At 53.6% G+C, this 11,922-nt stretch overlaps 1 protein-coding gene across 1 annotated transcript in view; it reads right to left on the bottom strand.

The window, feature by feature from the left end:
- Positions 1–11,922, bottom strand: part of LOC148646713 (uncharacterized) — a 263,071-nt gene that overhangs the window by 51,848 nt on the left and 199,301 nt on the right. The window lies entirely within an intron of this gene.

The following is an 11,922-nucleotide window of genomic DNA, read 5'->3' as shown; positions in this document are numbered from 1 at the left end:
CCAGGGTGTACCCTGCCTTGCGCCCGTTGCTTGCTGGGATAGACTCAGCTCCCCCCATCACTGACCCTGTACTGGACAAAGCAAGACAGAGGTTGAAGTGTATTAAATTGAACGCGTGTCCAGTGCTACCCCTAGCCCAGACGTCTCCCAGAATGCCTCTTGTCCCGCCTCCTCTTTGCAGTGGTCAGTGTGTTTGTCCCGGTGTCTCTCTGTCCCTCAGGTGGGCCTGAGGCAGCTGGACGCGTCCCTGCTCCGCCCCCAGCTCGCCGGACCAGGGGATCAAGGGGATCATTCCGCATCCCGCTGGGAGATCGGTGGCGGAGCTGCCCGGTGTCCCCTCACCCTCAGCTATCAGCCTGGCTGTAGGGGTGCCGACCCTGGTCATCGGGCCAGGGCTTCCTGGTCACTGGGTCACTCAGGCAGCAGCTGGGCGAGGACCTCCAGTCGGGACAGAAGGCACCTCTTTACACAAAGGATGGTGGGAGCGTGGAACGAGCCGCCCGGCCATGTCGTTCGAAGCCTCTGTTCTGGTTTCTTTCCAAAATGGCTGGACGGGATCCTTATTAAGTTGTAGCGGGAGGCGCTCCTTTACACCAAGAGTGGTGGGAGCGTGGAATAATCTACCCAGCCGTGTTGTTGAAGCCGAGACCTTTGGCTCTGTTCATGATCGGACTGGATTAGGAGAGGACCTGATGCAAGGATTCGAAATCGACCACCCAGCGGACTTCTTCAGGATTGACGGTGAAAACGCGGAGCAGAAGGCGCAATCGGAAACTGTGGGAGTGCATTTAAGACTAACAGAAGGCGCTCGTTTACACAAAGGGCAGCAGGGGTGTGGAGCAACCTGCCGCAGCCCTGTTGTTGACGCCGATACCCTGGCTTCTTTCGAGAAACGGCTGGCCGCGTTCCTCGGGAGAGACTTCTGTACACCAAGGGGTGGCGGGAGGGTGGAACAAGCTTCCCCAGCAAGGTTGCTGAAGCCAGTACTCTGGCTTCTTTCAAGAAACAGTTGGATGGGATCCTCCAGTCAGGCCGGGAGGCACGTCTCTTCACAAAGGGAGGTGGGAGTGGGGAACAAGCTGCCCAGCCATGTTGTTGAAGCCGATTTGGCTTCTGTCAGGAAAGGTCTGGATGAGCTACTCGCTACCAAACGGGTTGGATGAGCCGACCAGCCCCTCTTGCTTGTAACTTTGTTTTGTTCTTAAGTTACAGTCTTTAGCGGAGCTCCTCGACTGCTCCCTGGATATCTCTGCAATCCAGCAGTCAGACCACCCTGCAGCTCACCCCACTGGAGACTCAGCAGGTGTGAGCCTGGTCAGTACCTGGAGGGGAGACTCCTGGGAAAAACTAAGGCTGCTGCTGGAAGAGGTGTTAGTGGGGCCAGCAGGGGGCGCTCACCCTGCGGTCTGTGTGGGTCCTGATGCCCCAGTATAGTGACGGGGACACTAGACTGTAAACAGGTGCCGTCCTTCGGATGAGACGTCAAACCGAGGTCCTGACTCTCTGTGGTCATTAAAAATCCCAGGGTGTCTCTTGAGAAGAGTAGGGGTGTTACCCCGGTGTCCTGGCCAAATTTCCCCCCTGGCCTTTACCCATCATGGCCTCCTAATAACCCCCCCTCTCTGAACTGGCTTGATTTAACAGCTCTGTGTAATCAGGCTAGGAAGGGTCGGTGCAGTTTCTGAGCGTCAGTCTGGTTCTTGACTTCTTGACTTGAATGGAGGGCATATTAAAGCTGATCTCATTTAAATCTGATTTCCAGGCCTGTTGGTCGGGAAGTGGGTTGTGGGTTTGGTTTGAATTGGGGGGGGGGGGAGTGTTTTTTTTTTTTTTTTTTTAACGTCCATGCTTCAGTGGTTCCCTTTCCCCCGGCAGTCTTCCTGCGCGGATCGATACTCCGCCTAGTGGTTAGAAGCGGAACTGTCTTACTGTCGTTAAACAGCTGCTGAGAGTCAATTCAAGGTGCTTTATATGGGGGGGGAGCGTTCTGGCGCACTATGGCTGCCGTCGCATCATCCAGGTGGGGCTGCACACTCCTGGGGGTGGAGGGGATCCCCATTACCTGTAAAGCGCTTTGAGTGGAGTGTCCAGAAAAGTGCTATATAAGTGTAAGCAATTATTATTATTATTATTATTGGCATGTCTGATTTGTGTACAATCAGTGTTGCCAAAGCAAATAAAAATAAAATTAACATATTACAACAAAGACATCTCATAAAATATTTCCATATACTGTAGACAGATGGATCATTATTGGGAGACAGGCTCACTGTTCCTCAGGCTGGGACAGGAGATCACACACTGTATTATTATTATTGAGAGACGGGCTCACTGTCTGTTCCTCAGGCTGGGACAGGAGATCACACACTGTATTATTATTATTGAGAGACAGGCTCACTGTTCCTCAGGCTGGGACAGGACATCACACACTGTATTATTATTATTGAGAGACAGGCTCACTGTCTGTTCCTCAGGCTGGGACAGGAGATCACACACTGTATTATTATTATTGAGAGACAGGCTCACTGTCTGTTCCTCAGGCTGGGACAGGAGATCACACACTGTATTATTATTACTGAGAGACAGGCTCACTGTTCCTCAGGCTGGGACAGGACATCACACACTGTATTATTATTATTGAGAGACAGGCTCACTGTTCCTCAGGCTGGGACAGGACATCACACACTGTATTATTATTATTGAGGGACAGGCTCACTGTTTCTCAGGCTGTGACAGATCACATACTGGGCTTCCAGTTCCACTGAGTTCTCTCCTCTCCCAGTAGGATTGGGACCCGTTGTGATTCTGTCAGGTGTGGGAACTCTGGGATTTGATTTCTGAATTTAGGGAAGGATGTTTCTCTAATCCCGAAATGTCTCTGTGTCTCTGGGTTTTCCTCCCACCTCTCCTCTCCAATCGGCTAATTTAAGCTTAACGGGACCTTTTAAACCCTTGTCAAAGGGCCGGAGCCGTGTAGGTTGTAAAGGAGACCTGGAAGAAGGGCTGGGTTCCGGCCCTGTGGGACTGGAGTGGATCAATTGGGATCCGGTCTGCTTCTGGGTTCCTGCCCTGGGGGACTGGAGTGGATCGCTCGGGATCCACGCCGCTTCTGGGTTCTGGCCCTGGAGGACTGGAGTGGATCATTTGGGATCCGCTCCTCGGTTCTGGCCCTGGGGGGACTGGAGTGGATCACTTGGAATCCGGTCTGCTCCTGGGTTCTGTCCCTGGTTGGCTGGAGTGGATCGCTCGGGATCCAGTCGGCTCCTGGAGGGCCGGTCCCTGTATCTGCAGGGTTTTTCAGGGTCTCTTTCCAACACCCCCCACCCCCCCCCCTCGCACCCTGAGCCAGCTGGTCCACTTCGGCCAGCATTGCCCTGACCTTTTCCTCCCGCACGGGGGCGCGAGGGGAAGCCGGCCCCTCTCCCAGCCAGCAGGGGGCGCCAGGCAGAACATGCAGACTCCACCCAGACAGCACCCCAGTCACCACTGCTCCTGAAGAGGCCAGCTGGACTGTAACCCAGGAGGTCCAGCAGCAGAACTGGACACCCTCCCCCCCAAGCCTGGGCTGGAGGAACCCCAGGGACAGGGGCGTCAAATTCTTCGCCCGGGAAGCTAAAGGTGTTCTTGCGCTGGCTGAAGACAGATGACCACCCCCCTCCTCATGGATGATCTAGGATCACCTGGTCGTTAGGTGATCGCTGCTGCTTTTGCCCAGTACAGCTCCCGCCAGCATGCGCTGGTTCCCAGTTGGGGTCCTGGGGCCTCAACCTCCAGCGGGGCGCGGAGGCCCGCCGTGATCAAGGAAGTTGCTTCCTGGGCGTGGTTCCTGGCACAAGTCCGGGCTTTTATTTCAGGGACCGAACGGGACCCTTTCAGGCTCCGGCGCGGGTAATAGCGATCTGGTGAGGGGGAAGTGGGGGGCTCCAGGCCCGGTCTTGGGGAGCCCCCGACAGGGTGAGTCCCTGCCAGATGACCTGCGTGCGGTTGATGCTTCAGGCCAGTCTCAACAGCGGCCGCTGCGGGAGTTACACATCCCTCTGCTAGATGGCGCCCCTACCCTTTTCTGTGCTCCACTTAAGTTCCATTATTTAGATAGATAAAAATCTGGCAGCCCAGTATGTGATCTCCTGTCCCAGCCTGAGGAACAGTGAGCCCGTCTCTCAATAATAATAATAATACAGTGTGTGATCTCCTGTCCCAGCCTGAGGAACAGTGAGTCTGTCTCTCAATAATAATAATACAGTGTGTGATCTCCTGTCCCAGCCTGAGGAACAGACAGTGAGTCTGTCTCTCAATAATAATAATACAGTGTGTGATCTCCTGTCCCAGCCTGAGGAACAGACAGTGAGCCTGTCTCTCAATAATAATAATACAGTGTGTGATCTCCTGTCCCAGCCTGAGGAACAGACAGTGAGCCTGTCTCTCAATAATGCTCCAGCCGCCTACAGTATATGTCAATATTTTATAATATGTCTTTGTTGTAAATGTCTGTAACATGTCTGTAGATTTTATTTTACTTCTATTTTTTGTTCTGTTCCATGTTAATTTTATTATTTTTATTTGCTTTGGCAACACTGATTGTACCCATCGGTCATGCTAATAAAGCCCCTTGAATTGAATTGAATTGATAAAAATACTTTATTAATCCCGTGGGGAAATTGATGATTTCAAAAAAAGGATGAGGTCTCCTTTTGCCTATACCTCCACAAAAATAGTTCGTACGCCTTTTAATTGTAATTGTGTGCATTGCTAGTTCAGTTGAATTGTGCTCTTCCCTGGGTGTAGATTTCCCGCTGTGTCTCGTTTTTTACATATCCCTCCACAGGAATAGTTCGTAAGCCTTTTAATTCTAATTGTGTGCATTGCTGGTTCCGTTGAATTGTGCTTTAAATTTAATGTTAGGATTTTAATGTTGTTGTTGTTTTAACGTCCGGTATATCTGGATTGCGTGACAAAAAGCCAAATCTTGTTGTTCTCCCCGCCCCCCAAAAAAAACATCTGCTGTCTATCCTTCTAAAGAAATCATCAACTCCCTCCTTGTTGGATGGGTGGGGTCAGGTCTCCTTTTACCTATACCTCCACAAAAATAGTGCGTACGCCTTTAAATTCTAATTGTGTGCATTGCTGGTTCAGTTGAATTGTGCTCTTCCCTGGGTGTAGATTTTGATTTTTTTAACGTCCGGGTATATCCGGATTTCGTGACGAGAAGCCATATGTTATTCTTAATTAAATTAATTAATTAAATCATTAATAATTAATTAAATTAAGGGAAAGTGCCTTTTCCTTATCAAAAACGGCCACACACACCTGCTGTCTGTCCTGCGCGGATAGCCCCAATTTCTAAAGAAATCGGATTAAGGACGAGACCCGCCCGACCGGGTTAGTGGGTCCGAGCGGGGAATTGAGATTGGAGAAGGGGCCGGTGGTTCTAGCGGCGGCCACTAGATGGCGGCGTTGCGCCGGGGCGCCGGCTCAGTCCCCGCTCCCCGCACGGAGCCGGCCGAGGAGCCGAAGAAGCGTTTCCTTTACGCGGATCAAGACGTTTTCCAGAATCCCCCCCCTCCTCCCCTTCTCGCCACACGCAGGACGCGGCCCTGCGCCGGGAATTGACAACTTTTTCCTTTTATCTGGGCGCCCTTGTCTGCAGCACCCATTCTGCCCCTATCGCCCTTCCCAGGCTGGTGGGAGTGACGCTGTCGGTATGCAACCCCCACCCCCTCTGCCTCTGTGTTTAAACACCAGCCTGGCGCCCGTTCCGCAGTTGTGTAGTCTTATAAGGTAAAAAAAAAAAGAGATCGCTAGGGAGGGCCAAGGGGAATTTCGCTTTGAAAGCGCCGGGGGGGAGGGAGACGGGCTGCCGGCGGGGGTGTGCGTTTGTCTGTGTCGCAGAGAGCCGAGGACGGAGGGGGGCCGGGAGACCACACGCATCTGGGTACGGGCGGCGCAGTGCTTCTACACCCGTGGGTGAAGTCCAGGACTTGGGGGGGGGGGTGCTGTCTGTGTGGAGCTTGCATGTTCCCACCCGCCTGCTCTAGTGGGGTTTCCTCCGGCGACTAACCTCGCAAAGACCCACACGCTGGTGGGTGAATTGGCCGCCGGGAAAACTGGCCCTGGTGTGTGTGGGGGGGTGCTTACTCTGATAGACTGGTGTCCCTTCCAGGGTGTAACCCGCCTTGTGCCCCGTTGCTGGGATAGACACTATCCCAGGCCTTGAATAGGGTGAAACGGTTAAAAAATGGACGGATAAAAATCGCTTTTCACTGTTTTAGGAAGGAATTCCTGACGGCGAGGCTGTGTCTGGAGCCGCTCCCGGGGGCATCGGGAATTTGATCTCGGGGTCCCCCCCCCCCCAAAAATAACAACAACAACTGAGGGTTCCCTTCCGACACCCTAAATCTCGAGAGCCCGTTGGCCCAGACCACTTACAGTACACACGGCACCAGACATGGTGGTTTACCACAGTACTGTAGTCGAAACAGGTGTGTGTGTGTGTGTTACAAAATATTGGGTTTCTAAACAAGGGCTTAGTTAAGTGTGGGTATCTCCGGTTATTTAATGGGGTTCTCCACTTCTGGAAATAACCTCAGCCTTTCAACAGAAATATCCCAAATCGGTCAGGTAATCTCCTGGTTGTTCCCCGCGAAGGGCGCCGCTTCGCTCGCCGCCATTTTGCTGCCGTTGCCCGGATACGAACGGGTCCCGCTTCCCGCCCGGTTTCGGTTGACCCGGCTGCGGCAAGAAAAAAAACAACAACAACCCAATATTCGTCTTCGGGAAGCGCATTAAAATCACTCGCGAAAAACAGGAGCTCGCCCAAATCTACTGCAAACGGTTTCGAGTGCCCTCGATTGCGGGTGGGGGTGGTACCACTTGAAAGATTCGTCATGAAAGTATCCGCGCTGGCCGCTCCGCTGAGGTATTTTTGGAAGAAACCGGAGCCCTCCCGTGTGGCCGCTTCATTTCCACAGCCTGGCCCTTTTTTCGGGGCTCAGCTGTCGCCGGGAGACAGACGCGGTTCCTGTATTTATAGGTCGGGCGGGATGTGGGTCGCGACCCAGTAATGTGACCGCCTGCCAGGCCCGCCCGCACGGCCTCTCCCCCTCCGTCCCCTCTCCCGCTCCAGGTCCCGGCTCTGGTCGCCCTGAGCTCGGACACGGAGCCGCCCCCCCCCCCCCCGACCGGCCCACGTCCTCGCCGAAAGAGCGGTGTTTCGGTGCGGCTGCAGGCGGTGTGAAGAGACCCCCTCTCCCCCCGTCCCGGGTGCCTCGGATTCCCGCGTGTCCTCCGAGGGACTGTCGTGGCGTTTCCAATCCGGTTTTTTTTTTACGTTTCCACGGCGGGACGGGAATGACCTGCGGTTTTTGTTTGTTTTTTTTTACCTGTTTTTCGTTGTTTTTTTCACCCGCACGTACCTGGGTCAGAGAGAGAGAGAGCTGAGCCCAAAACAGAGCCCCCTGAGCCAGCTGGTCCTGAGGCTCACCGACCTGAGCCACACCAACATTAACCAGCCTCAGGACAGCACTGCTAGAGCACCACAACCCAGACTCAACCACATCACAGCACAGATCAAACAGCAATATCTCACACACGGGGACACACACACACAAACACAACATCAACTGGAATGCTACAGAACCCTAAACAGACAAAACACTAGCCGAATATTTGACCAAGATAAGAAACAACAAACAGAAACAGACCCTGACGAAGTACAGGCTCAGTGACCACAGCCTGGCCATAGACACTGGGCGACACAGGCAGACCTGGCTGCCCAGAGAGGACAGGCTCAGTGACCACAGTCTGGACACACACACTGGACACAGGCAGACCTGGCTGCCCAGAGAGGACAGGCTGTGCTCCCACTGCCAGCGGGGAGAAATAGAGACAGAGGTGCGCTTCCTACTGCACTGTGACAGATACTCTGGGATTAGAGAAACATTCTTCCCGAAATTCAGAAATCTAATCCCAGAGTTCCCACACCTGCCAGAATCACAACGGGTCCCAATCCTACTGGGAGAGGGAGGAGGGAACTCAGTTGAACTGGCAGCCACCTTTATTTTCTTTTCACAGATAAAAAACCGCTCATCACAAATGAGAAAACTTCACATGAATACATATAGATACTGTACCCAAAACAGTAGATAAGAACACATCTTGTTGAGTTCAGACGAGGCCACGTTAACATAACACTCAGTTATCGTACTTTTGTGAGTCATTTTCAGTCACTTCCAAAGCGGGACCAATCTCGTTTCCCTTTACGGGATTCTCCATATCAGAGATTCAGTGGGCACCTGGAGGAAGAGCTGTCCGTGTGGAGTCTGCGTGTTCCTCCCCCTATTATCCATATTAGAGATTCAGTGGGCACCTGGGTCCACTGGCTACCTGGGTGTGTCTGTCCTGTGATGGACTGGCATCCCACCCAGAGTGTAGCCCACCTTGCGCCCCCCCCCCCGTTGCCTCCTGCGATAGACCCCCCCCCCCACGCCCCTGCACTGGATGAAGGGGTGAGAATATGCACGGGGGGAACGCAGGACCACCTGCTGGATCCTGATCCTCCAGGAGCTGATCCGCGAACCTTCGGGTGAAAATCGCCCCCGACCAGCTTCCCAGGGTGCACAGCCTCTCGGAGAAGCGCTTGAACGCGGAGGAAGAGTCTTTAACAGGGTTGCCGCTGGGTGACCCTGTCATGAGCTCCTGCCGCCTCACCGCGGCGGGTCAGGTGAGATCCCGAGCTCCTTACTCATCCAGCGCCTGGATGAACGGGGAAGACCGCAGGCTGGGAAACCTGAGACGCAGCCCCGGAGGGGAATAACAGAGCCAGGCCTATTTATAGAGCTGGGCTGGAGAATCATTGTGCGTGATAATAATAATTATTATTCCTTGCGCTTCTCTAGCGCTTTTCTGGGCCCTCCAATCGGAGCTCTTCACTGGGCCTGGGGATCCCCCTCCACCACCACCAGTGCGCAGCCCCAACCTGGATGGCCGCCAAAATCTAACAAAAACAGTCGATTCTCGGCACGTGCAATGCGTGGAGGAATTTGACGTTTTTCCCGGGCTGTAATCTCTCCAGACCTCAGTCCCGCTGGGATGTATTGATAGGCTATGACTCCTAGGAGCGGCACGGTAGTGCAGCGCTGGGGACCTGCGTACAATTCCGGTCCTGGGGGTACTGTCTGTGTGGAGTTTGCATGTTCCCCCCCCTTGTTTGGATTGGTTTCCTCCCACAGTCCAGAGACACACTGGTAGATTAACTGGCCCTGGTGTAAGTGTGAGTGTGTGAGTGTGTGAGTGAGTGAGTGAGTGTGTGAGTGAGTGTGTGAGTGAGTGAGTGTGTGAGTGAGTGTGTGAGTGAGTGAGTGTGAGTGAGTGTGTGAGTGAGTGTGAGAGTGAGTGTGTGAGTGAGTGTGAGTGTGAGTGTGTGTCAGTGTGTGCCCTGTGATCCAAGTCTTACAACACATTTATTCATTTTCAAATAATCCAACAGATGTAATACTGTACAAAAACAATTTTTGGATCCCCACACATAAATCTGAGCACACATGTAAAACCCCAAACCTTTATATTGTCATGTTTCCCATGTTAAACACACAACTGTGCACCAACATAGCTGCACAGCAGACTGGTGGGCAAGTAAGAAATGACCCTGGGAGAACAGCACCTGCTACAGCACAGTGCCCATGTCCCCTGCTGTTCCACCAGAATCACTTACAGTGGCAACCTGGTTTTCCTTAGTGGCCCCCCGACCTACTACAGACCCCCGAAATTAGGCTACAAGGTGGTAGTGCTGCTTCTGAAACACTAATCAAATGTTAATGATGGCTGACACTCCCCACTTAAAAAATAAAAGCACAGGGCCTGCCCAGAGAGTACCCTGCCTTGTGCCCCGTTGCTTGCTGGGATAGGCTCCGGCTCCCCCTGGCCTGGACAAAGGGACGACCCGCCCGGACAGCCATCATGCTGCAAGGAAGGCCAGGAATCTGGGCTGCGGAAATGTCCCAATCGCTGGGATGCGCTTCAGGTTCTCAAAAAGGCCCCCCGTGCTTTGTCTGTGGGGCGTGGGGGGGCAGGGGGGGGGCGGTCCCTCACAATTTGGCCCACGTGTTGCCTGATATCCCAGCTCCCCCGGATGACCTTCGGGGACAGCCAGTTGGCATTGCTTTTGCCCGCACAATCTCGCACGACCTCCAGAGGCGGTGAGGACCGCGCGCGACTGGCCGTCGGTATGGACGCCCTGGGTCTCGCTCCGCTGAGCCGGACCTCAACCCAGGAGGTGACTGTGAAGACGTACGATCTGACTCACTCCACACCTGCTGTGTGATTGATAGAGGTCACCTTGTACGTTTTCTGACAGCTGTCCTACTAACGTTACCCCTGGCTTCTCTCCGGCTCTGTGTCCGTGACAGGCAGGGGACAGGTGCTGAGCGCCGGCATTCAGTGGCTATATTTGTTGGCGTTGCAGACGCGTTTGAAGACCTATAATAGTCAGCTGCTCTATCGCCCTGCAGCTCCCTACTGGCAGCCCCACTGGAGACTCAGCAGGTGGGAGCCTGGTCAGTACCTGGAGGGGGAGACTCCTGGGAAAGCTGAGGCTGCTGCTGGAAGAGGTGTTAGTGGGGCCAGCAGGGGGCGCTCACCCTGCGGTCTGTGTGGGTCCTGATGCCCCAGTACAGTGACAGGGGACACTAGACTGTAAACAGGCGCCGTCCTTCAGATGAGACGTCAAACCGAGGTCCTGACTCTCTGTGGTCATTAAAAACCCCAGGGTGTTTCTCTAGAAGAGTAGGGGTGTTACCCCGGTGTCCTGGCCAAATTTCCCCCCTGGCCTTTACCCATCATGGCCTCCTAATAACCCCCCCTCTCTGAACTGGCTCCATCACTCTGCTCTCCTCCCCACTGAGAGCTGGGGTGTGGGGAGCGGGCTGGCGCCTCATCCAGGTGGGGGTACACACTGCTGGGGGGTGGAGGGGATCCCCATGACCTGGAAAGAGCTCTGAGTGGAGGGTCCAGAAAGGCGCTATATAAGTGTAAGGATTGATTTTCTAATTCAAGAGCCTTTGTTTTTTTTTCCCTCCAGGTTCCTCCGGGAGTTCAGAAGAGAAAGAACGGAGCTGAAAATCCCAGCTGTGAGAGCCGGAAGCAGATGTCCCGGCAGCGCGTGACAGGAAGTGTTTGCCAAGAACAGGAAGTGATCCCGTCACGCGCACGCGGCTACCCTGCCCCACATCCTGCACGGCTCTCTGGGATAGGTCAGATTTTCAAAGTTGCTGAAGACAGCAGCTCAGAGACGCAGCAGAGCAGGGTGGACTGATTATAATGAGGGAAGTGGAGTTAAGATAAAGGGGGGTTAAGATAAAGGGGGGTTGCCAGTTCAAGTCCGCTAGCTGTGCCTCTCACTGCGGGTGTCTCCTCTGGTGAGATGTTGCTCTGTCTTTTGGATAAGACCCCCCCCCATCTTCAACTGCAAAGGTCTGGAGTTGGAGTGGGAGCTTTGCAGCGATCAGGAGACCCAGGATTCCTTTCCGGTGTCCCGGAATTCCAGATGTTTCATTTCCCAGAGGTGGCCGGAGAGATCGGGGGGGCTTTCCAGAAGACGAGAGGGGTGAAAAAAAACAAGGCGAAAAGCCATCCCCCAGCTTGGCCACTGTGCTTTGAGTTTCTGCCAGTGTTTTGGGCCTGTTTGTATAAACCTGGGCGGCTTTCGGTCTGAGCCGAGTTATTATCAACAAATTCTTCCTGCTGTTTGAATAGAACCAGACGACTCTGAACACTGGAGCTAGGAACTGTTTTTCAACGTGTACACAAAACCCTACAGGCATCAAGGAGAGGGCTGATCTCAGTGTTTATTCTTATGCACACTGCTAAATCACTTTAGTCCTGATCAGCGCAGAGAGGGGGTGAGATTGATGAAATTATTCCAAACCC

This window comes from Lepisosteus platostomus, chromosome 16, assembly GCF_059453375.1.
Source record: "Lepisosteus platostomus isolate fLepPlt1 chromosome 16, fLepPlt1.hap1, whole genome shotgun sequence".
NCBI lineage: Eukaryota > Metazoa > Chordata > Actinopteri > Semionotiformes > Lepisosteidae > Lepisosteus > Lepisosteus platostomus.
The sequence above is the reverse complement of the archived record's forward strand: the minus strand, read 5'-3'. Positions and strand labels throughout refer to the sequence as shown.